Here is a 26,586-nt window from a genome sequence, read left to right on the forward strand (position 1 = left end):
ACCGTGGGGCCCGCTGACCTCCTTTCTCTACCTGGACTATCCCCGCTAATGCCCCCTAGTTCCCCAGCCTCGCCCCGGGGGTCTGCTCCTGGTGCACCTGGTGCTTCGCAGGGGAGCCGGCGCAGGCCCGTCCGCGTCCTCACCGCCCGCAGCTCCCCTCGCGCCGCGCAGGCCCCGGCCGCCGCTCAGCAGGTGGGGACCGCGCCGCGCCCTCGGCGACCGGAGACCCCCGGGGCCTGCCCGCCCCAAGCCGGGGGCGCGTGCCCGCCTGCGCCCGGGATGAGCGGGATGGAGACGCAGTGTGGCCACCGGCCAGCTACACGGATCCGGAACCAGCCGGGCTGGGACTCACCGCTTCACCTGGAGCGGGTGGGAGCACGCGGCTGCCTCGGGCCTGTGGGACGGGAAACATCCCGGAGCGCGGCCGCGCCGTGGAGGAGGCAACGGGAGCCGCTCGGGCCTGGCGCCGACGAAGCCTCCGCGCGCAGCTTGTCCCGAAGACCGTCCTCTGGGCGCCGAGCACTTGCGGTCCCTGAGCCCCGAAGCCCAGCGCTCTGTGCCCAGAGCGGACCCCGGGGTGCCTAGGACCCCTGCCCTGGGCTCCCGCCCGGCCGCAGAGCCCGCGTATCCACCACCAAGCTCGCGACCCGCCCATGCAGCGCGCGCTCTCCCTGGGAGCCCCCACCCCCACCCCCACGCCGCGGTGCCCTCCTGTGAAGCCGAGACCCCCCCTGCTCACCCAATCCAGGCTTCACCCGGGCTCCCATCTAGGCCATGCCGCTCCCCGCCAACGGGTCTCCCCTCGTCTTCTCTCCACCCTCTCCAACCTTTTCTCCATACAGTTGCCAGAGGGTTCTGCTGAACCATAAAGCTGCTGTGACACAGATGCACGCACTGTCCAAAATACTTCAGTGTCTCCCCACTGGCTTTTGCATAAGAACTAAAATCCTGCCAAGGTCTTGCATGGTCTGGCCCCACCCGCCTCCCCAGTCTCATCTTGTACTGCTTTCATTTTGCTCTTTGGGCTTCCTTCATGTCCTTGGACAACATATGCCATCCTACCCCAGGGCCTTTGTATTTGCTGTTCCCCCAATCACTTTGCATGTCATTTTTTAAAAAAGATTTTGTTTATTTATTCATGAAAGACAGAAAGAGAGAGAGAGAGGCAGAGACACAGGCTGAGGGAGAAGCAGGCTCCGTGCACCGGGAGCCCGACGTGGGATTCGATCCCGGGTCTCCAGGATCGCGCCCTGGGCCAAAGGCAGGCGCCAAACCGCTGTACCACCCAGGGATCCCTGTATTTCATTTTTTTAAAAATTTATTTATGATAGTCACAGAGAGAGAGAGAGAGAGAGAGAGGCAGAGACACAGGCAGAGGGAGAAGCAGGCTCCATGCACCGGGAGCCCGATGTGGGATTCGATCCCGGGTCTCCAGGATCGCGCCCTGGGCCAAAGGCAGGCGCCAAACCGCTGCGCCACCCAGGGATCCCCTGTATTTCATTTTTTATTAACTCCTGCCCATCCTTCAGATTAAGCCCAGATACTTTCCTGAACCCTTGGTTTCTTTTTCATATATTCTTAACCATGTACCTTTCAAGCCATGCTTATATCTAGATGTACATTAGTGTTTTTATTTGAATAATATCTATCTTCATAATAAACTATTAGGACAATCACCAGCCCATGGGAGGTGCTCATTAAGTATTTTTAGAATTAACCCATAGAAGACTTACATTTATTTAGTGATTCTACCCCATATATTACCCCCACTTAACCCTCATGCAGACCTTTGAAGTCAAGTATGATTGTCTCATTTTAGCAGATGAAATCCCTGAAGCTGAAAGACTAGATGATTTGTTCAAGATCATACAGAAAGTAAATGGAAAAGCTTCAGACTTTTCAGAAAAAAAAGCCTCTTCCTACAAATACTTTGACAGCTTGTCTTAAATAGTCCTTTTTCATAGAACAGAACCTTTGGTTAGGGAGCTATTCATGTCTGCACTGAGATGCTGGACTGGTCTCAACCAGAGGTTCCATGTAGCTCAAATCCCTGCCATCTCTCTGGCAGCTCCACCTTGTTGCACATCCTGGCCCAGGGAACGAAGGAGAGAGAGAGCTCCTGCCAAATGGAAGGCAGGGCCTCTGCTAATTCTCACATCATTGCCCAGGGAAAGAAGTTCCCCACATGCCCCTCCAGCCCAATCTCCAGCCTCTAGAGACTGGAAAAGGAAAGGAAACGGGATCTCCCCTAGAGCTTCTGGAAGGAAGGCAGCCCTGCCAACTCCTTGATTTTAGTCCACTAAGACTTATTTCAGACTTCTGACCTCCAGAACTGTGAGATTCTAAACTTTTGTATTGTTTATGTCCCAAGTTTGTGGTAACTTCTTACAGAGGCAATGCACGTGGTGTATCCCTTCTTCCCACACTGCAGTCTCTCCACTAGCTGAACCCAACTGGGAGCCAAGTGACAGAGAAGCCAGGGAAACAGGCTGCAAGAGAAGGACAAGGAGAGGATCTGGGGGGAGCGGGCGAGGACCACTGCAATCACCTTACAGCCTCTTTGGGAAGCAGGAGCTTCGCTGCACATCTGAAACTCATTCTTCCAAGTCCTATGGGTATAAATCATCTGGTCGAGCTTGCTCTAATATAAGTGGGGAAAAGACTGACTGGCATATTGAAACCTGTGCAGGGATGGAGGCATATATATCACAAAAACAAGGCTTATTCTCTCCTGACCCGTTCAATCATCATTAATCGTTGGAACCAAGGAATAACATTTGGTCAAGGAGGAAATTTCACGAGATGGTCTGGTAATTTTATGGACTCCTTTTGATTTTTCCTATTTTACTGGCATGTAAATCAAAACATGACATGACCTTATCTTTCTCAACTGCACTGATAACAGACTGCAATCTATAAAATGACAGTATTCCATAAAAACCAAGCCCTAGCTGGGTTATCATGTGTGCAGGTTGCTGCCCGCTGCCCCTGTCCCTGAGTCAGTCCCCAGTGTGACTTGGCAGCCCATCTCCATCAGCTCTGTGGTTGAAAAAAAAAATGGGTCATTGCACTGTGACAAAAGAACATTCACTGAAAATACAGCAATTAAGAAAAGTTTGAGCTCTAACGGTCTCAAATGCCCAAAGGAAGCTTGTACTTGCCGTGTGTGGGTGCCAGAAGCAGACAGACTGACAAAGCAACACAAGCTCCACCAGCAGCCCACCAGGGACACGTTTAAGAATCTAATCAGACAGAAGGAAGTGGCTGAAAGCCACTGATGGAGGGGACATGAGGCCTTAGAAAAAGGCTGTTTTCTACATTACTAGCATTTAATTGAAACATTCTGGAACCGCCAGTCCCAGGACCTAAAAATAGGGCATCACAACCAAAGACTCGGTAGTAAAGTTTTCACTTATGAAATCCTATTTTAGCCTAAGCGATATGGAAAGACTAGAACTCACAGGATGTCAAGCAAAGTGGCTCTCACACCAGCCCGCAGAACGGAAGATGTTCGTGAGAGAATCTAGGGAAAACCAGACAGCACTTGGAGCTCCGTGATGGGTACACGAGTGTTCACCATGTCCCTCTGTGCTCAGTCTTTATGAGAGTTTTTAAATTTTCCACAAACAGAGGGGAAAAGGCAGTTTTGATTTCATTGGATGCAGGAGATTTTTCATAGTTACTTTTCCTTCACAAGGCTCATTTCATAAATATTCTCACCAGGTTTCACCACCCGCCGAGCCGGGGCCGAGCTGCCAGGCCCATGGGGAGCAGAGGCCTGCTCTGGCCCAGGGCCTGGGCATCCAGGGGCAGCAGGCTCGAGGGGTGAAAGAAGCCGGGCAGCCCCTCCCCGACAGGCCCGGGGAGCCCCGCTCACCTGCGCCCCGAGGGACCCCCAAACACTAGCTCGAGTTCAGCTTCCAAAGCATTTACTGAGCACTCGTCATGAGCCAGCTCTGGGTGCTGAGCTCGGAGCAGAATGAGAGCCTCCATCTGCAACAGCAGTCGCTTCATTGTCTTGAAAAGTTGAAGAACGTTGACTGAATTGTCTGCAAAGCCACTCACCTTAGCAGCTTTCACTTTAATCAAGAAAAATCTGAGAACACAAGTTCTCCAAATGCTGCTGCTCAGCACCAGCTCCACCTACGAGCCGAGCAGGTGAGTTGAAGATAGACTAGGAGCCTCTCTTGTCAGCATCGCTTTTCAAACAGCAAGGCAAAACTTGGCTTCTCTAGAAAGTCCCAAGATGGGCAAGATGTACATCACAGAGGGGCTGACTGTACATAGCAATAAAGTGGAGCGTGGTAAGAAGGAGACCCGTGCCAATCCCATTTTGGAACAAATGTCTGAAAAATCACCAGGGTCATTAGCTCTGGTCCTGCTTGGCTCTGTCAGGGTAGGGAATGGGAAATGGAGCAGTGAGGAAATAAGCCAGGAGTGATAATGAGCAGTGCAGGGCCTTATCCATCTAAAGCAACGTTCCCTTCCCCCTTTTTTCCTTCTTAACAGCTGGCCCAGAGGACCTAAACTTAGCAAGGGCGAGGTGTAGGAAACTAGATAGTGCATTCTGCAGTTGGATAGGAAATACTGGGCTCAATGTGTTTAAGGTTAAGATTAATTCCTCACTTCCTCTGAATCTATTTTAGAAACAGAGCAAAGGATGGCATATGCTTTCTTCTAACAAAATGACAGATGATCAAAGGATAAACATGATCCGTATGTCAAACCCTCCTACTGACGTGGCCCTTTGCCTACAGAATTAAAAAAAAAAAAAAAAAGTATTTTATCATTGTGGTTAAAATGTGGTTGCCTGGGTTTATTCAGAAAATTCAGTATGGCAACAGCCAGAAAAATAGTGACTCGTGATTGGCTGGACTGACACAAGACTGTAGAACAAAGGAAAAATCTAGTGGTATTGTTCTTAAACATCATCTTCGCAGCAATAAACAAAGACCACAAGGCCTCTCTCTCTCTTAAGTCTGAGACTTGGTGTCTGAAAGAAGAAATCTGCCCACTGTCGAGGTAGAGAATAATTTTTTCTGATTTGCTGTAACAATCCTAATTAATGTTGGCTTGTTATTGTTCCCTGTGTTCTGTAAATAAGAGCCCTCTTTCTGCATAGCCACTCATTAGGGCTGAGTTAATTGAATTTCAGAAGGAAGGGATGGCTGCCTCAGGAAGCAAAGGACTGAAGGCTCTGAAAGAGCAGTGTTTTACAAGTGACACACAAGTCACACTATGTCAGAAACATGCAGAGGGAGAATGAGCGCAGACCCCCTCCCCTCCCCTTTTCTCTGCAGAGTGGTTTATATGGGAGATTTTCAGTCTCCCTTTGCCTTGTTCCTCAGAGTTTGTCATTTCTTATGTCCCTTGAGCATGGCCCGCTGTGAACTTTTCAAGATCCCATATATCTGGGAGAAATGCCATTTAATCCATGATTCTTATTTTATTTTATTTTATATTCATTCAATTAATTAACATATAGTGTATAATTAGTTTCAGAGGTGGAGTTCAATGCATAAATAACACCCAGTGATCATTATATCACTTGCCCTCCTTAGTGCCCATCACCTAGTTTTCTCATCCTGCCACCCACCTCAATAACCCTCAGTTTGTTTTCTACGATTAAGAGTGTCTTATGGTTTGTCTCCCTCTCTGATTTTGTCTTGTTTTATTTATCCCTCCCTTTCTCTATGCTCCTCTGTTTTTTCTCTTAAATTCCACATATGAGTGAGATCATATAATTGTCTTTCTCTGATGGACTTATTTTGTTTAGCATAATCTCCTCTAGTGCTTTCCATATTGTTGCAAATGGCAAGAGTTTTTTGATGGCTGAGTAATATTCCATTGTGTGTATATATGTAACGCTTCTTCTTTATCTATTTCCGTTGATGGACATCTGGGATCTTTCCATAATTTTGGCAATTATGGACATTGCTATAAACATTGGGGTGCAGGTGCCCCTTCAGATCACTACATTTGTGTCTTTGGGATAAATACCTAGTAGTACAATTGCTGGGTCATAGGGTAGCTCTATTTTTAACTTTTTGAGGAACCTCCATACTGTTTTCCAAAATATCTATAACAGCTTGCATTCTCACAAGCAGTGTAAGAAGGTTCCCCTTTCTCCGTTTCCTGACCAACATTTGTTATATCCTGACTTGTTAATTTTAGCCATTCTGACTGGCCTGAGGTGGTATCTCATTGTGGTTTTGATTTCTATTTCCCCGATGCCAAGTGACGTTGAGCATTTTTCCATGTGTCTGTTGGCCATGTGTGTGTCTTCTTTGGAGAAATGTCTGTTCATATCTCCTGCCCATTTTTTGAGTGGATTATTTGTCCTTTGGGTGTTCAGCTTGATAAGTTCTTTATAGATTTTGGATACTAACCCTTTATCTGATAAAACATCTGCAAATATCTTCTCCCATTCTGTAGTTGTCTTTTGCTTTTGTTGACTGTTTCCCTTGCTGTGCAAAAGCTTTTTATCTTGATGAAGTCCCAATAGTTCATTTTTGTCTTTGTTTCCCTTGCCTTTAGAGAAGTTTAAAGGCAAGAAGTTGCTGTGGCTGAGGTCAAAGAGGTTGCTGCCTGTGTTCTCTTCTAGGATTTGATGGATTCCTGTCTCACATTTAAGTCTTTCATCTATTTTGAGCTTATTTTGGTGTACACTATAAGAAAATGGTCCAATTTCAGTCTTCTGGATGTGGCTGTCTAATGTTCCCAACATGATTTGTTAAAGAGCTGTCTTTTTTCCTCTGGATGTTCTCTCCTGCTTTGTCGAAAATTAGTTGACGATAGAATTGAGGGTCCATTTCTGGGTTCTCTATTCTGTTCCTTGATCTATGTGTCTTTTTTTGTGCCAGGACCACACTGTCTTGATGATCACAGCTTTGTAATACAACCTGAAGTCTGGAATTGTGATGCCAACAGCTTTGGTTTTCTTTTTCAACTTTCCTTTGATTATTCGGGTGTTTTCTGGTTCCATAAAAATTTTAGGATTATTTCTTCCAGCTCTGTGAAAAATGTTGATGGTAGTTTGGTAGAGATTGCATTGGATATATAGATTGCTCCGGGTAGCACAGATATTTTAACAATATTTGTTCTTCCAACCATGATCCTTTTAGTATAAAGAAAAATCAGAAATTGGCCAGCGCTGAGATTCTATTGATTCCAAGTTCCATCTTTAATGCTCCAACTAAAATGCTTTTTCAATCAAGGCACTTTTTAACTGTAGGTAGGACCTGATCTTTCTTAGAATAGGGTGTAATTACAAAGACTGTTCATTCCATCTTTCATTCACTTATTGTACAAATAGTTTTTGAGCTCCTAGCATGTGTTGGGCTCAGCTCTGGATCCTGGGAGTTAGTACTGAACAAGACACAAAAGGTGCCTGCTGTCAGGAAGATTATATCCCAGTGCAGGAAGATAGACAGTAAGCATGAAATAAAATAAATGTTCAGAAGGATGGTGCCACAAAGAAAATGGGGCAAGATGATGCAATTATAACTGTCAGGTGAGTCACTGAAATTGGGGGTCAGGGAAGACTGTCTTGAGGAGGAGCCATCTGACTGAGGTACAAGGCAAGAACAAGCACAGGAAGGTCAAGGAGCAGCAGATAGGCCATTGGGACTGGAACACAGGAAGGCGGTGAAGGGGGGGCTGCCCATGGAGGAAGCAATGCCAAATCCAGCCGGGCCTTCTTTCCAGACCAGGGTGAGGAGTTTAAACAGGAGAGTGACACATCAGGTTTGAATTTTTAATTTTCTGGCTGCTTTGTGGAGAATCTATTGGAGAAAGAGGAAGAATAGAGGGAATGAGACCAGTTAGGAAGCTACCTGAAAAATAATATAAAGATAGTAATATAAGAACAACAAGTAGCATGTATTGAGCACATGCCAGGCATTTTGCTCAGCCCTTTGTATGAGCTACCTCATTTATTTCTCCTGAAACTCCAATGAGAAGTTAAGAGACATTAAGTAACTTGTCCAAAATCATCAGTGGTGGATCTGGATTCAAATCCAGGCAATCTGATTCTCACTTTTGCCTGCTTTGGAACTTCAGCAATGAACACTATATGAACCCTGAAAAAAATCCATTTAAGACAACCATACTTATTCCCTTTCTTATATCTGATGAAATCTTGATATTAGAAATTATCTGCTCTGATATTCTGGTTTAACTATTGTTTTATTGTCTGTCTTTGTGGATATGTGTATAATTAAATAATTTGCACACTTTTCCTGCCTAGGGACAGCTTTAGCTTTGAGTATTTCCTCAAGTGACTTGATTTGAGCCTCTGATGGAACAGACGATCACAGTTGGAATGTCAGCCTTCTGTAGCCCAAGCACTCATTTGCTTAACAGTCTCTAGCTAAGTAGTACCAAGACCACAGTGCCCACTTTGGGGTGTACCCCAGGTATTCCTGGGGCTCTCTAAGGACAGAACACATTCCATAATCCCTGTAGGCACTCACTGGTCATGTTTCCTAGACATGTGCACTCCAAAAGGTGACTGCTATTCTCAGCTCTCTTGCTGCTCTCTCCCTTGCCTTGCCTACACCCGTTCCCCTCCACAGCCATCAGGACCTCAACATCATCTAGGGCGCCTAGCTCCAACACTCCAGGGGGCGGAGAGGGGTCCCTCTCACAAAGAGGAGACCCAGAGTCTCATCACCTGGAAGACAATCTCCATAAAGATAGTAGTTATCCAATTTAGAAATACTTACCATCTGAGTCTGAAGCATTTGTCTTTGGTTTATGGTACTAACTTCTGGGTTTTCCCAAGAATAATTACTGAACATTTACTCTAAGATTATGTGACAATTGTGTGACAGAAAATAAGTAGATGGGCTCCTCTGTCACTGACCTGCTCCTTCTATAGCCAGAAAATGCTGGCATCTTTAAATGTGGCCCTCTCTTCAAAAAGCACTTCCAGCTCCCTCTTAGGCAAGCATTCTACCTCATTTACAATAGAAAAATGCAAAAATCCTGCCCAGTTAGCAAAGACTGCAAAATAAATTAGGGTATATACCCTTATAAGAAAATATTAGTCCATCACTTAAAAATTGTCACAGGAGAATATATAATGACACAGTGAGATGTTTATGACATGCTGGAAAGTGGAAAAAGCAAGTTACGAAAAAGCAATATATACCTTTATGTATGTGTGACTCCTGGTCACTTATTATTTTATGATCTGCATTTTCTAATATAATGAAAATGCTTTACTTTATTATAGTTTTTTTTTAAATCAAGACTTTTTTTTTATTCATAAAAAAAAAAAAAAAAGCCTTAGCCAGAGCATCGAAATCACCAAGGAACTGAAGGAAGACTAGCAGGCCCGAGTCTGATATCCATAAAGGACTTGGCATGCTTAGGTCAGTGTCAGTCAATAGAAATATAATGACAGAAGACACAAATAGAGGCCATTTAGGTCATTTAAAATTTTTCAGTAGTCATATCTGTGAAACAAAAGGCAACAAGTAAAATTATCTTTAATATTTATTTTACCCAATATATCCAAAGTAGTCTCATGTTTCAACATGTAACCAATATAAATACATTGAGACATATTATATTTTCTTTTCCTAAGACCTGGAGAATGTTCACACTTACAGCACATTTTAAGCATTTTGGCACATGTGGCCAGTGAAGACAGGGGAGTGTGATGGGAGTGTAAGAGCCTCAGAGAAAGTCGGGGTTTCCCAAGTAAGTACCAGAGAAAAGACATGAAGTAGCAGATGGGGCTGAGAGGATGCTCCTGTTGCCTTCCAACTCTTTGGTCCTTGGGGCTGGGGAGAAAAAGCAAGTTCTCTTTGCAACCCCTGCCCTTGGGGGAGAGCTGGGTTTGGGTGAAGGTGAAGAAGCAGAGGGAACATTCTATGACAAACAAGTGTGGGGGTGTACAGCTGAATGGGGATTGCAGAGGACACATTGGGAAGACTGGCAGAAAACACAGCAGTGGGAGGATGAGTCAAGGGCTAAAATGCACAAAACAACCCAGGAATGAGCACATGCAAGCATGTCCAGGAGGGCTTACATTTTGGATGTTGGCCAGGTCTCAGATGAGAAGCAGGAAGCTAACAGAGCTTGTGGTTCCAAACAGAACTTTGGCCAGTGGGTCTTGCCCTGCCCTGTTGCCGGAGGGCTCGAGACTTGTGGAAGCCCCCATAGCCTCTGCGGTTCTGTTGCTTACCTGCCACATGTTGCCAACATTGAGGTGACACATATAATTTATACCCTTGAGATAGTCAAATGTCCCAAAGAGCTCTGTATATAAAATCTAAAAATCTCAAAGTTGAGCTTTTAGGGCTAATCCCTCTCAAAGCATTTCATGTCTTCCTCCTCTCTGTATAGGCCTATATGGATCAATAATTTCACCACAGAACAGGAACCTAAACTTAATTTGGAAGGTATCACCAACTACACAGGATAACCGAGAGCAACGGCATAAAATGGAGTCAAACATTTTTTTTTTTTTTGCTTTTCTAAAATATAGATCCACATAATTGCCACCTACATTACCAATTTTCTCAATTAATTCAGGAACTCACATAGTAACTTAAGGGAATCCTAGCACATATCAAGTTCTCAATACATATTTGAAAAAGGAATAAAGTGAACTTACATATGTTCTATGTCTGACTGCATCAAATGACTACGTTGGTGTTATTACAGGCTACTGCCATTTTATTCAGGCATGTTATAGAAAAAAAAGTCCAAGTCAAGTAAACAGCACTTTTATATTTGTTAACAAACTCCAGCAGAGAACAATGTTCATTGTATGGTTCAATTTTTCTTAAAAGATCCCCCAGAGAATTGTTCAGAAATTGACCCCCAAAATCTAGAACTTTCTGGCAGAACTAGTATTCTTCCTTTGTGATCAGAAAAACCTCCAAGTGAAGGACTTAGTTTAATGTTTAAGTGAATTACTGCACAGTGGAAGGTGCACATGACTCTCACTGCAGAGGACTGACCACGAGGCCCAGTTTGCCAGGCACCAGCCCAGCAACCAGCTTTCTTGTCTGCAGACTAGCTGTGTCATCTCCCCCTTACAAAGTTTTGAAGCTTAAATGAGGTAACATATGTTCTATTCCAGCCATTTATCCACCCAGATTATACCTCAGAACCAAATTCTGCAGCCCTACTCCAGATCTACTGAACCAAAACCCAAGGGGTGTGGCTTAGGCATGTGGGCTATTCATATATTTTCCTAAAACAACCACCAGAAAACAAAACAAAATAAAACAAAAAAAACAAAAAACAAAAAAAACCAACCACCAGGATTTTGTGTGTGCCCAGGAAGGGGGACCACCTAGAAGCCTTTTAATACACATTTGATAGCCAAATCCCCACAGCAAAATTAATAATGGCTGCGCTTTGGCTCTCCTCAGGACTTCTAGGGAAAATGACGTCTTCTATTTCAATCTCCCTCTTGGGTAAGCAACGGTCTTCAAAGCTGTAGCCCAGCAGAGGTGTTAGGACCAAGCCGCCACTGCTAAGTATCATTGCTACAAGGACTCCCTGATGGCCCCTATCCTCCTCCCCGTGCAGTGTAAACTAGGTGCCCCTTCTAAGTGCTCACTTGCACCTCGTGCCCGGTTCTGTCCTCATGCTCCTCAAACCTCACATTCTCTGTCCCTACACCTCCCTTCCCAGACGGTGAGCTCCTTCAGCGAGGAGTGTGTCCTAACTCACCTTAGAATCCCTAGCACATGTATTACAGGTGTTCAGCCTCCTCCTTCTATCTTTTCATTTCTGATCATCTTGTCTTAGATTACTGGTTATACTCTTCCTAATTTTCTGGGGTAGGGGTAGGGGATGCTCCAAAATAGAGGATGAAGTCATTTTGCTGAGAATCTTGGGAAATGGTAATTAGGAAGAGAGCCAAAGGAGGGAAGGAAACTAAGATGCACTGAGTGTGTGCTACATGCTAAGAAACACAGTAGGAAGTCTTACTAGTGTTTCTCGTGTATTTCTTCCGGCACTTCAGTCCTAAAAGCTTGTGCTCTCATTAAAGCACTCACACATTAACCCACACAATGACTTCAAGTCAAAAACTTGACCAAACTTGAGCAAATTACATGAACAAATCAATTACATGTTACAGGGATACCAAAATAGGTTTTTAAAATAGAATGACACTCATGCTGCTGATCCCTAATCCCAAGAAAGCAAATTGAACATCAGAAGTCAAGAGCCCATTATTTGTATCTGGATCATCCACCCCTGGGCAATAGGTCAGAGAATTGAGATAATTATATGCTTTCTGGTTAATTATCTGAGATGAAACATCCTACAGATATGTAAAATGTGTAATATGTCAGTGGATCTTGCATTTTGGTGCGTAAGAATCAGTTACAATTTTTTCTGCTACTCAACAAGAGTCAAGCAGAACATATATCAGGATATAGAGGACTAGAGAATCCCATACTCTGCTTGCAGCCCTTCTCCTACTACCATTAGTTTCAGCCTCCCTCTCAACCTCCATCTGGGCCTCTACCCATTCATTGTTTCAGTGTGGGTCCTTGTCCCTTGTTGTTTTGTTTGTTTTTGATTTTGTTTTTGAGGGAGAAAGAGCACATGTGCTTAAGGGTGGGGTAGAGCCAGAGGAAGAAGGGGAGAGAGAATCCTAAGCATGATCCATATCCAGCACGGAACCCAGCACAGGGCTCAAGCTCACAAAATCATGACCTGAGCTGAAATCAAGAGCTGGACACTTAACCAACTGAACCACCCAGGCGCCCTTCCTTGTCCCTTGCTCTTACATCACACCATCTATAGGCTCAGTCTCACCTCTATCCAGAGTCCTTGAAAATTAAGGGTAGTGGGCCAAAAGCATGAAGAGAGGAGCACCCTAGCACCCCTATGTATACACATGTGAACAAAATACTTTCTATACCTTCCCTTTCAATTAGATCTTCTGTCAAATTTTTGGCCAGAGCAGTTGAGGCAGACATTACTGACTGCCCTCTCAGTGTATTCAGACCACCTTCTCCTTTGCTAACAGGCTATTCATGAAGCCATGGACTCAGTGATGTAACACAGTACTAGCCTGTAAGAGAATGTCTGCTGGAGGCTTCAAGGAAAGATTTCCTCCATAAGAGAAAGAGGATAAGTGAGATGAAGTATCCTCTCTGCCTTTGGACATTGTTGTGTGAGGACACTATGCTTATAGCTGCTGTAGCTATTTTGTTCCCAGGAGGGGAAAGCCAAGAAATCTGAAAGAAGCTGACCTGGAGCCCAATTAACCAATTCTACTACTATGTGAGAAATTAATTCTCTATTGGTTAAGTCACTTTTAGTAGGGTATTTGCCAAAAGCACCCTCATCTGTTCAATGGAACAGCTGAGAACATCTAGTCCGTTATTCATACTTAGGGCCTGGATAGAGGACAAGACAGGAAGCAACAGGAATGCATCTCTACTTCTGGCATTTCATGTTTCACAGAAGGTTTAAGAGTTGTTTGAGGAAGAAAACCATCCTTAGACCAGGTCCCTCAAGTGAGCTTGTGGAAATTGCCACAACAAATCCTGAGGTTTTATTAAAGATGTATATTAACCATGATCAGCTTCTGTCTGGCAACCTCAGCATCTGGGAACCCTGTGCGATATGGGGAGAAAAAGATGCATGTGTGACTTACAACACATTTTTCAGTTGGGAACAAATTCTGTCCCACAAGCACCAATTATATTTGTTTTTTTTTTTTTAATTTTTATTTATTTATGATAGTCACACACAGAGAGAGAAAGAGAGAGAGAGAGGCAGAGACACAGGCAGAGGGAGAAGCAGGCTCCATGCACCGGGAGCCTGACGTGGGATTCGATCCCGGGTCTCCAGGATCGCGCCCTGGGCCAAAGGCAGGCGCTAAACCGCTGCGCCACCCAGGGATCCCTATATTTGAAGCTAGATTTGAGACTCCAGAGTCCTATGATTTTAAAGTCGGAAAAAAAGTTGGAGATCATTTATATCAAACACTTTATTTTACAGTTGAGAAAACAAATTGCCTGACCTATTTCCTAGCAACAATTACTGAGATTAAAACTAACAAAATTCTCACTTTTGAGGATGAGGGAGAATTTCTTCAATAACTCCCAGACCATCTATTTCAAACAAGACAGCTTATTTCCACTAGGGGCTTGGCATGGAGGATTCTCTTTTAAAGCATCTGTTGAATAGCCTGAAATAACGAACTCATGCAAAGGGATAATAATCTGGCTACTGTATGCTCTCAAGATGTCATGTGATGGGGACCCCTGGGTGGCTCAGTGGTGCCTGCCTTGGGCCCAGGGTGTGGCCCCGGGGTCCTGGGATCGAGTCCTGGGTCAGTCTCCCTGCATGGAGCCTGCTTCTCCCTCTGCCTGTGTCTCTGCCTCTCTCTCTCTCTCTCTCTCTCTCTTTTTCTCTGTGTCTCTCATGAATAAATGAATAAAATCTTAAAAAAAAAAAAGATGTCATGTGACATGTTTGTGAATGAGTGTGTCAGGATAGATTTATTCCTTCAAATGATTAAACCAGGATGAGTAAACTAAATTTGCATTTGTGCATAGTTTACTCCTTCCTTTCCTTCTAGTATTTTACAAACATGTGAGTGTATGTTTGTTAACCATACATAGAATGTTGTCTTTCTATATCTATTTTACCAAATAACTTATACCTCCACTCACAGGGGAGGCTTTGTGCCCTTCTCCTCTCTAATTGCAAAATGAAATGATCTTGTCTTAAGTCATACTCAGTTGCCCTTCTCACCCTGGGAAACTATTAAGAGAACAGCTCCACTCCCAACTCTGTTTCCTGCCTCCTCCCTGTGTGGCCAATGATTTAAGCAATCATGCCTGAGTACTGAAGCCCAGGAAAACCCTGGACCCAAGCTTGGAGGAACTTCTTAGTTGATGAACATATTGATGTGCTGGGAGGCTCATATACTAGGATTCCATGAGGAAAAGACACAAAGGAGCTCTGCAGTCCCTTCCCCATACCTCACCGTGTGTATCTTCCACTTGGCCATTTCTGAACTTCATCCTTTATAATGGAACTATAATGGTATATGTACTCACTCTTAGTGAGTTTGGTGAGCTATCCTAGCAAGTTATTGAACCTGAGGTGGTCATATGAACCCCAGTGGTTATGGCTTCTCTTCAGAAGCAGGGGTGGCCTCTGGGATTCGTGGCTGGTGTCTGAAGGGGGGTAGTCCTGTGGAAGATTGAGCCTTTAAACCTGTGGGGTCTGGTGCTAACTCTGGGTGGTTAGTGTCAGAATTAAATTGAAGGACACCCAGTGGGTATCAGAGAATTGAAGTCAGGATAATAGAGAACTGTGTCATTTAAACTCTTTTCCCAATATTTTTTCATTTTTTCTATTGTTCTAAGTGTACAGTGTTCCTTTCTTAGAAGGAACGTTCCTCTGAAATTGTTTAAGGTTCTTCAGACTGTACAAAGTGAAGCTGAGTTCACGTTAAATGCAGCTGACTAGATGATTTTTGTGGTTTCATATGAGACCAAGTATTGAAAATAAAATATCAATTCTGGATTATTTTGAAAATTCAAACACTAATAGTTTTTTTAAAAAACACTAATAGTTTAATATGAATAGAAATAATATTTACTATTATATTAAAATTTGCTTATGATATAGTGGAATGGTCTTATGACATGGAACTCTCAGGTATACATTTCACACACTCTACAGCCTTCTTATGATATTGCCTAAAGTTTCATGATAGTACTTGTATCATTTTTTTTTCTAGATTTGGCTTCCGATCAACATGGTGGGAAACAATAGATTCTAACTTTAATGTTTATTGTTTTATTTTGAACAATAAAGTAAGAATGCTTAAAAACAGAAAAGGGATGGTTTTAGACTAATTAAAGGCAGAAATTACGCTAAAAAGAATTACTAGAGACAACAAAAGATCTAGATTACTTTGTAAAGTATGTGAAATAACAATACTATTAAAAACTTCCTTCTAATCATTGGTTAAACAGAAGTTTAAAGTCTTGAGATGGAAAGAAGGAATAGAGTTTGAGAATGACTTCGATGAAGCATAGAAAAGGACTTACGTTTAGAAAGATAAACCACTTTTTTTGAATAATGAACATGACAGTCTCACCCAGGCATGGGGTGAAGTTCTCTGTGAACCTTCATGTCAGCCAAAAGTAGAGAAAAACAGGAAGAGAAAAGGAGAATACTAACCGGTTGTACCTCCCAAACACTTTTTTTTTTTTTTTTTTTTTTTTTTTATAGTCACAGAGAGAGAGAGAGGCAGAGACACGGGCAGAGGGAGAAGCAGGCACCATGCACCTGGAGCCTGACATGGGACTCGATTTCGGGTCTCCAGGATCACGCCCTGGGCCAAAGGCAGGCGCTAAACCGCTGCGCCACCAAGGGATCCCCCAAACACTTTTTATAAGTAAAACGCTTTGCTCATCCCAACAACCCAAAATGCAAATAAAAGCAACAAAGTCCCTAACTTTAAGATTTTTGCTGAACTTAAATTTTCAAGTGAAAGCTGTGTGAGTTTGAGAGATAATTTGTTGCTATACAAAATGGGAGAATTAAAATAAAATTTCCAATGCTTTCCTTCCTTGAAAGCTATACTTTTGTTATTTTTAAGGTTGACACTGGATAGTTCTAATATTTGCCAAGAATTCCTAGAGATAGCAAGAAGAGCACTTATGATTCCCTTAGCAGAAGCGAGAGCAAAACAATTGCATAAGCGGATTTTAAGTAAAATTATGTCCAAATTCTTTTCTTCTGGGAAAGAAAGCAGCCAAAATTTGGTGTGGATGTGGCACAAATGTGAAATAATAAAAAGCATCAAGATCCAAGTCATTACTCCTTTAGTCTCCTAGCCTGCAAACATAGCTAAAGCAAGCTGGAATGAGATTTTACCCCAAATAAAATGAGAATTAAGTGTTTACTTTCTAGGAAACTAGTTAAGAAATTAAGAGGAATGTGGAGGCTATGGCTACTAAAATAAAATTTATTTGAAATCAATCATGTGTTTAAAAGATAACAGCAATTGTTTACAAATGTTCTTTTTTTAATAAATTAATTTTTTATTGGTGTTCAATTTACCAACATACAGAATAACACCCAGTGCTCATCCCGTCAAGTGTCCCCCTCAGTGCCCATCACCCACTCGCCCCCACCCCCCGCCCTCCTCCCCTTCCACCACCCCTAGTTCGTTTCCCAGAGTTAGGAGTCTTTATGTTCTGTCTCTCTTTCTGATATTTCCCACACATTTCATCTCCCTTCCCTTATATTCCCTTTCACTGTTATTTATATTCCCCAAATGAATGGGAACATATAATGTTTGTCCTTCTCCGATTGACTTACTTCACTCAGCATAATACCCTCCAGTTCCATCCACGTTGAAGCAAATGGTGGGTATTTGTCGTTTCTAATGGCTGAGGAATATTCCATTGTATACATAAACCACATCTTCTTTATCCATTCATCTTTCATTGGACACCGAGGCTCCTTCCACAGTTTGGCTATTGTGGCCATTGCTGCTATAAACATCGGGGTGCAGGTGTCCCGGCGTTTCATTGCATCTGCATCTTTGGGGTAAATCCCCAACAGTGCAATTGCTGGGTCGTAGGGCAGCTCTATTTTTAACTCTTTGAGGAACCTCCACACAGTTTTCCAGAGTGGCTGCGCCAGTTCACATTCCCACCAACAGTGTAAGAGGGTTCCCTTTTCTCCGCATCCTCTCCAACATTTGTGGCTTTCTGCCCTGTTAATTTTCCCCATTCTCACTGGTGTGAGGTGGTATCTCATTGTGGTTTTGATTTGTATTTCCCTGATGGCAAGTGATGCAGAGCATTTTCTCATGTGCATGTTGGCCATGTCTATGTCTTCCTCTGTTTACAGATGTTCTAGTGAATAAGAAGGCCGCAGTCTATAGTGACCTGAAGCACATCAGATATTTAAAATTGGGAAAACCTTCAGTATAACAAGATGTCCTCCAACTCCTTTAATGGCATTGAATAAAAATCAATTATTTGTAATTTACCTTAAAATGAGTTGGGCCCCCAAAATCAGGTATGTATGCCTATGTTGCTCAATCTAGATTGTGGCTAAATGAGTAGTCACTGAATAATTCATTCTACTTTTCTGTGTTGAAATTTTTTTTATGATAAAAAGTCTCAATATCAGTTAATCAAACAAGAAGAATTTGAAAAAAAAAACTGTACAACAGCTAAATAAGTCAAATATCCCATTAGCTGGTACCAAAAAGAACCAGATCATTAAGACTCTTCCGAAAACTTGCTTAAAAGGCACTAATGAAGACTGCTTTCTATCTTAGGCTAATTATAAGAGCCTACATATTTTTTTCTTCCAAGATTTTATTTAAATTCAAGTTAGGTAACATATAGTGTAAAATTAGTTTCAGGAGTAGAGTTTAGTAATTAATCACTTACATATAACACTCGGTGCTCATCATAACAACTGCCCTCCTTAACGTCCATCACCCACATAGCCCATCCCCCACCCACCTCCCCTCCAACAACCCTTTGTTTGTTCTCTATAGTTAAGTCTCTTATGGTTCACCTCCCTCTCTGTTTTTATCTTATTGCATTTTTCCTTCCCTTCCTCTATGCTCATCGGTTTTATTTCTTAAATTCTACGTATGTGTGAAAACATATGGTATTTGTCTTTTTTGGACTGACTTAGTTCACTTTGCATAATACATTTTAGTTCCATCCATGTCATTGGAGGTGGCAAGATTTCATTATTTTTGATGGTTGAGTAATATTCCATTATATGTGCATACACCACCTCTTCTTTACCCATTCATCTGTTGATGGACATCTGGGCTCTTTCCATATTTTGGCTGTTGTGGACATTGCTGCTATAAACATTGCAAACGACAAGAAGAGCTTACATATTTTTATTACATGTTGAGAACTAGGAAATGAGAAAAGTAAATAAATTTTCACTGTAGTCAATTAAACATAAAGGTGTTTGGGTGTTTGTGTTTACCCCAAAAATACATACAGCATTTGTCAATGAAGAGAATGAAATTCTAAGACAAATAGGTATGTGCCCAACTCTGCAGGTGATATATGTCCCCAAAGGATTTATACCTGGGCAAGAAAATAAGACTTATACACAAAATAATTAGAAATTATATAAAATATAGAGCCAAATTAAAAACAATTTTGGATTAAAATGTATTACAGGTACACCGATATAGGGTCTATATGGTAGATAGAATAACAGTCTCCAAAAGACATCCATCCGTGTCCTAATCTCTGAGAATATGTTACCTTCCATGGCAAAAGATAATTTGGAAGTGCAATTAAATTAAGGATGTTGAGATGGAGAGGTTACCTAAGATTATTCTGATGGGATTGCTGCAATAACAAAAATCCTTTTATGAGGGCAGCAGGAGAGTCAGGGATGTGACAAAAGAAGCAGAGGTTAGCACAATATGGGACAACAAGCCAAAGAATGTAGGCAGCTTCTAGAAACTAGAAAAAGCAAAGAAACAGATTCTTTCCTGGAATCTCTATTAGGAACACAATCTTGCTCACTCTTTCTAGATTTCTAACTTCCAGATTTCTGTTGTTTTAAGCCGCCTAGGTTTGTGGCAATTTGTTTAGCAGCCACAGAAAACTAATACATCATATTATAAATGGGATGGCTGTGGCAGTCAGGAAGGAGAGAGATTAAGATTTATTAAATAGAGAGGGCTTCATGGGGGAGATGAGATACGTGAAAGGCTGTGAAGACTATGTTGGGGATTGTCTTTGTTTGCATGTAACAGAAAGCTATCATAATGTTGTAAACAAATACAGCCATTTATCTTTTCATACCACAAGCTAGAATGGTAAGTGATTCTATGATGTCAAGTCTTGGGCTCCTTTTAACTTTTGGTTCCTCCATCCCTAGCATGTGGCTTTCAGCTTTATGGTTGCTTCATAGCCACAAGGTGGTTGCTCCTTCTCCAGCCTAACATCTTCAGCCCAGATAGGAAGAAGAAAGCAAAATGAAGAAAAAGTGGTACCTACATCAGGAAAGCAAAAGTTTCCTGACAACCTCTGGCAGATAAATTCAAGCTGTGACATATAACCTTTCCTAGACCCCCAAAAAGCTCGCAAAATATAAATGCCTCAAACAAAACTTGGATTCCGTTGGTAATGAAAAAGAAGAGAATGTACATTAGGTGGGCAACTAGTAGTATCTGAAACCAAGGACTTACAAGTTTTGAATAGCTGCAGAAACCAAGATGGCATTCTAAATAAGACAGAGCATCATGAACTCAGGTGGAAGTAAACTTGGAAGGGAGGAAGAAAGAAGATCATCGTCACCTCCAATATGTGATTCTCCTTCCTATTGTGGCACTGATGCCTATCAACTTCCTGTAACTACCTTACTCTTTATGGTATTGTCAATAAGACAGTACCTCACTTTCTACTTCCCCAACCTGTTGAAACTCCCTAAGCTAGAGAAACTTCCTGGATCCTCTTCCCTCTTCCAGGTCACATTCTTCCCCAAAAATAAGGATATGCTGATATGGGCAGGTGAAGAGTCAAGATATGTATTGGGCAAGCATTTCAGGAGCATGGTCAGAGTATGATATATGTCCCCAGAGGATTTATACCTGGGCAAGAAAATAAGACTTATACACAAAATAATTAGAAATTATATAAAATATAGAGCTAAATTAAATACAAATTTGGATTAAAATGTATTACAGGTACACAGATATAGGGCCTATATGGTAGATAGAATAACAGTCCCCAAAAGACATCCGTGTCTTAATCTCTGAGAATATGTTACCCCCTCCAGCTCCCAACATTCCCCTCTGTTTCTTGTTCTCTCTCTCTTTCCTGATTCTAGTTTAAGGAAGTATTTTTTTCCCTGGTGATTTCCCTTAGGGATAACTGGAACAGATAGCTTTAACCAGATATGTTTTAAGTCAATAGGAACTCCCTTGCCTTTCCTTCATCTGCTTGTTAAGACGATGTCAGAAGAGATAGGTAAAGAACTCATGCATTGGAGTTTGCCATCTCCTGCTGCCGGGAACCCCTTGGCCACCGTGCGAATAGCCCAGGCCACATTCTGGAGGAAGAGAGACAATGTAGGAAGGGGCACAAGCTACCTGCCCCCACCCTGGCCAAATCCCCTGACATGTGAGCAAGGCCAGTCTAGACAATCCCCTCCAGCGGAGCCAGCCTAGACCAAAAGAACTGCCTAGCCATCCCACAGAACCCCGAGGAATAACAAACGTTTGTGGCTTTAAGCCACTAAGTCTTGGAATTGTTTGTTATGTGGCAAAAACTAACTGATATACTGCTTCTCCTTGCATTCAACTTTCCCCACTAGCATAATAGTAAGATGCTTAGAGCTGAGGAAGGGTTGGTGTGGCCACAGAGGGAGAGAGCCCAGCGGGGCTGCTCATAGACCGTGGACATCTGCAAAGGGGCTTCTGCACAGTCTGTTCTTCCTCTAGAAAGCAGTTTGCAGTTTGAGTCTGAAGCTCAGAACATTAAAGAGGGTCACTTCCCAGCCTTGTACGAGGGATTTGGATTAAGGAAGAGGACTGTAGCATCAAAGCATTTAGGTATTTGGATCCCAGACCAAGATTAATGGGAGATAAGATTAGGTAAGTAAAGGGTGCCTGGGTGGCTCCGTCAATTAAGCGTCTGACTCTTGATTTCGGCTCAGGACATGATCTCAGGGTTGTGAGATGGAGCCCCATGTCAGGCTCTGTGCTGGGCATGGGACCTGCTTAAGATTCTTTCTTTCCCTCTGCCCACCCCCCAACTCCTGTTTCTCTCCCTCTTGAAAAACAAAAACAAAAACAAAGACAAAACAGAAATGAACCCCAAACCAAACAAACAAAAAACAGATTAGATAAGTAAAATGGATCCAAATTACAGAGAAATTATGAAGAACTGGGATGAGGAAAGACAGGAAAAGGACATGATGGACATAGGATTTTAAGAAGATACATCTATTGGGGCTCTTTAGGGTATATTGTCAGAAATAGAAACCGAAAACAAGGAAGCCACAATGATGTTGTCACTATGATTCAGGCATGAAAGGGAAACATAAAAGGTCACCAGAAAATCGCTTTAAATCAAAATGGAGAACTCTCAACAAATATTTTATAGAACTATATAAATTAAACAAAGCAGAGACTGGCTACTATTTACCAATTCTGTTTCTCTTTCTTCCTGGGCCCATAGCTAGTCTACATTTCCCAGACTCCCTTGCAGTTAAGTACAGCCGTGTGACTGTGTTCTCACTACTGTCCATACCATGAGGGCAAAAGTAATGTAATCCACTTCCAGGTCTAACCTGTAAAAACTTCCTGTGGGATTCTCTGCCTTCTCTCTGTCTCTCCTTATCTACTGGCTGAATGGACAGGATTCCAAGAATATAGAAAAGAGAAGAGCTGCAAAATGAAGGAGACTAGGTCTGCAAACAACCACATGGAAGGCTACCCACTAAGCAGAAACATCTGCTTTGAACTCTGTGAGAGCAAGAATTAAAGCTTTATTATATTAAGCCACTGAGATTTGGTGGTTTGCTGACATAACAGCTAGCATTTCTTACCCTACATAATACAGCTATTAACTTCAAACCTAATGATTTATAATATTTTAACAACAAAAAAAAAGTGGAGGGAAGGGTGCTATATTTCAAAGCCCAGGGAATAGAGAACAGGCCAACTTAACAGGAAATTTTAATGGAGTACAGTAAACACAATCTGAGACTTGTAAAGATGAAACTTAGAACCCAATATTGGAAGGGCTTATCTCATTAATAAAAAGCAGATACGCAAGAAAGGAGGCAGAGAAATGGCAACACTCCAGAGTAAATCACTCCAGAGTAAAGCCCTGTCTGGGAATCCAGTATTCTGATAATACATGCAAATCAGAAAGTATTTAGTTGGGGATAAAAAGAGAAAGAAGACTAATTAAATGGCTATTGGCATGCTCCATAGAGTACCAAGCTAGACGAGAGTCACTGCTTTCCTAATAGAGATTAAAAATTCAGGATAGAGTACAATTATGCTAATGACATCAACAGTTTCTAAAAGTCCCCTTCTGCTGAAAATTAAGTATCAAACTCAGTCTTTACTTGCCCTCCCTGTAATTTCATCTCTTGGAAAACACAGGAAGCCACAAAGGGAACTCATGTTCCAACCTTAATTCTGAGAAATAAGGGAAATATGGTTGGTGATTGAATATAACAGGAAGTAGCCATGTCACTTGGAGTTTTTAAGAGAGAAGGAAAAGAAAGTTGCAAAATGTTGGACATAAACTTGAGGAAATAGGATATTTGATTATTTTAGAGAAAAGATAGACATAACCAGCAGTCCAGAAGAGGAATTTGGCACAAGAATGTTCTGATATTTTCAAAGTATGAAATTCTAGGTATATAGTCCTGAAAAATCCTGTCCTTGTTAAGAGAAAAGTGGAGAGACATTTAAAGAAATCAGTGAGATTGCATAAAAGCTTTCTGATTAACTCAGATTTAAAGCTATACATTGGGGAGAGGTAGGAATGGGTAGACATATAGACATAAAACCTGAATAAATAGCTACATGTATAGACTTTGTGAGGGTAGAAATGATACCTGTTATCCTTAATTCTGTAAAAATTATATCAGAAAATCTAAAAACTTCCATAAGTATACCTTATGACTAAAACCTCCATAAGACACATACTAAAAATGTGTCTTAAAGCTTTTGTCCAGAAATTAAAATATTATAAATCATTAAGTTTGAAGTTATATAGCTGTATTATATAGGGTAAGAAATGCTAGCTGTTATTTCAAACAAACCACCAAATCTCAGTGGCTTAATATAATAAAGTTTAAGTAATATAATGTAATCTCGGTAGATGATAGAAGACATCTCGACTTTTGCTCCTATATTTTCCATCAAAAAGAATGATCTTCAAATATTTAAATTGGAATAAGCAAGTTAAATATTGTAATAAAGGGGAATGATTCTTAAAGTAAATGAGAAGATAGTAGGAAGTCATCCAGATGCTTTTCAATATGTTTAATTCAAAAACAGTTTGAGAGGACAGACTGGGCATATGTTTGGCTTCCTCTCCACAAGGTCCCATTGAAATAGAATAAAAATAATACATATATAAACTAAGTAAATGTCTGAATTCTTAGTTATAGACTCAACATGGTATCTTCTTCAAAGAAAAAATTCTGACATGTATGTAAGACAGTGAGGAGTACATTCTTAATTAGCAGCAAACATCTATAATGTCCTCTTCTTCTCTCACTTCTCTATCTTCTCCATCTAAGCAGCATCTATCCCTACAGCTCTCAATGTGCCATCTCTCTCTCTCCCCTCTCTCTTTTTCTCCACGTGTGTGTGTGTGTGTGTGTGTGTGTGTCAACTTGCCCAAATACCTACTTCCTCAGGTTCTTGTCTTTCCTCCCCTTCCTCATCCCTGCTGTAATATCTCACTACTCTGCAGCTGAAATGTCTGTGTTTTCCTGTGAACTGCATCAGGTAGCTTCAGAATTTCTGGAAGACCTAGTGTCTCCACTTTTCTGCTCAAAGAAGGAAATGTGTGAAGTTCCCTGGGAAATATAATTTTCTCACACTAACACATTTTCAAATCTTTATGTAGAATTTGTGATGAATAAAATCCTTGTTACCCCAAAAGACTAAATCTATAGATGTGATGAAGACAAGGTGGCATTAGACAAGTGTTTTTGACAGTTTTTGATGGAAAGTGAGTTGAATCACACCGACAGCCAGAGTTGGAATAAAATTAATGAACAAGCAAACCAAAACCCCAGAAGCCTAGAATACCAGAGGCAGCAGACTTATCCTTCTTTACAGAACCAAGAGAGGTCCAACTCAAGGATGGCAAGTAGAGAATACAGCATTAAATCTAGGGTAGCAATCAGGTAAGAAGACAATGAGATGCACTACTGCTCCTGTCAGGTAAAAGCAAACTGCTCTGCTGGTCTTTGCTACTCAGTTTAGAGGAATAAAGTATTTTCCAGATCAATAGCTGCATATCAGAAGTGAGAAGGTGTGTTGGTTGATTTCAGCAAAAAGAAAATATTAGGAACAATAGGTGCAATTCAACTTACCACTTGATTAAATTTATGATATTCTACTCTCATCATCCAGGACCCATCTGTCTTCTGCACAGACCAAACAGACAAGATGAATGAAGAAGATTACTTCATCATCCATGCATCTTTCAAGTCCTTGATGGTAGCATTAATTTCTGCAGTTCCCCTAGAGACTTAGTATTGTTTTGGGTTTACGAATTTGTCCTTTCTACTGGAATAAATCTTAAACTACACACCAAAGTGAATATTTTGCTATTCACTTACATGAATAGCAAGAGTCACTATATCACTCTTAATATGTCTATTCCAACTATACATTCAGGTCCTGAAGAAATAACCACAAACAGACCTGTGGATCCATTGAGCCCACTGTGACTGAGATTTGGGGCAAAACTCCATTTAACACCTGCACTGGTCAGGATTGTCTATGTTATGCAGCAATGACAAATAGCCCCAAATATTGGTGCCTTACAAAAACAATGCATAATTTCTTATTCATATTACATGTCATCATTGATTGGGTATGGGTGTATCCTACTCTGTCTTCATTCCAGGACTCAGGCTAATAGCTGCTGCTGCTATCTGGAGCATTACCTATTTTAGGATTAAGGAAAAGAAACATGACAAAACATTTTAAAAATGTGTCTTAAAGCTTTTGTCCAGAAGTGACATATGTCCCTCATGCCTTCTTTCACAGGTCAAAGCAAATCACTCAGCCAAACATGGGATAATTAATCCTGCCATCTTAAATATACTTCAGAGAGAGAAAATGGAGAATTTGGAAAATAGTAATAAAATACACTATATCATCTGACCTGTATGGACTTCCACCCTGACTGATGGATCACAATGGCATTTTGGAACCCTAGGAAGTAGTATCAGCTTAGAGGCAGTGGACGATAATCCCAGAAAAGTCTGGGAATTTTTCAGTAAAAGACATATATTATATAGTTACAGAAAGGACCATAGGAGTTGTCCTCCAGGAGACAGATCTTCCCTTCTAATCAATGGGTTTCAGATTCGAGAATGAGCTTGGGTCTAGAATAGCAAATAACATTAGCTCTCCATTTTAAACCTTTACTTATAGACCTAGAACTTTTACATTTTACAGATGAAGCAAAATCTTGTCACATAAAAGTCAAGTTGCCCATCTATATCAGTCTTAGGGATCAATTTTTCATGTCTTCATGATCACTTAGCCATCTTTTAAAATGTGTATAGATTAAACCATTCTAATTATCACTATTCAGTCTCAGTCTCACCTTGTCACTATCTGCTGCCACTCTGTCACTGAGACCCATCATCCACAATGAAATCAAAGAACCTATTTCTATGGCACCATCTTCAGCTGTCACCTCCAGTCTTCAAGGACAGACACTAAAGTGCTTTCAAAGAACACTGGTGCTCCTCTAATGTCTTTCCTCAAGTTTGATATAGGTAAAATCCTCTGAGAGGATGGTATTAATTTATTAGGGTTGTTATAACAAAATACCACAGATGGGGTGACTT

At 41.6% G+C, this 26,586-nt stretch overlaps 1 long non-coding RNA gene across 1 annotated transcript; it reads left to right on the plus strand.

Annotated features, from left to right (window-relative positions):
- The first annotated feature begins 4,917 nt into the window (after nt 1-4,917).
- On the plus strand, nt 4,918-26,378 carry LOC140637592 (uncharacterized). The gene is made up of 4 exons (XR_012034677.1): nt 4,918-5,022; nt 17,875-18,045; nt 25,133-25,219; nt 25,775-26,378. It is a non-coding gene; the product is annotated as an uncharacterized lncRNA (long non-coding RNA).
- Nucleotides 26,379-26,586: the final 208 nt, after the last annotated feature.

Source organism: Canis lupus, chromosome 8, assembly GCF_048164855.1.
Source record: "Canis lupus baileyi chromosome 8, mCanLup2.hap1, whole genome shotgun sequence".
NCBI classification, from domain to species: domain Eukaryota; kingdom Metazoa; phylum Chordata; class Mammalia; order Carnivora; family Canidae; genus Canis; species Canis lupus.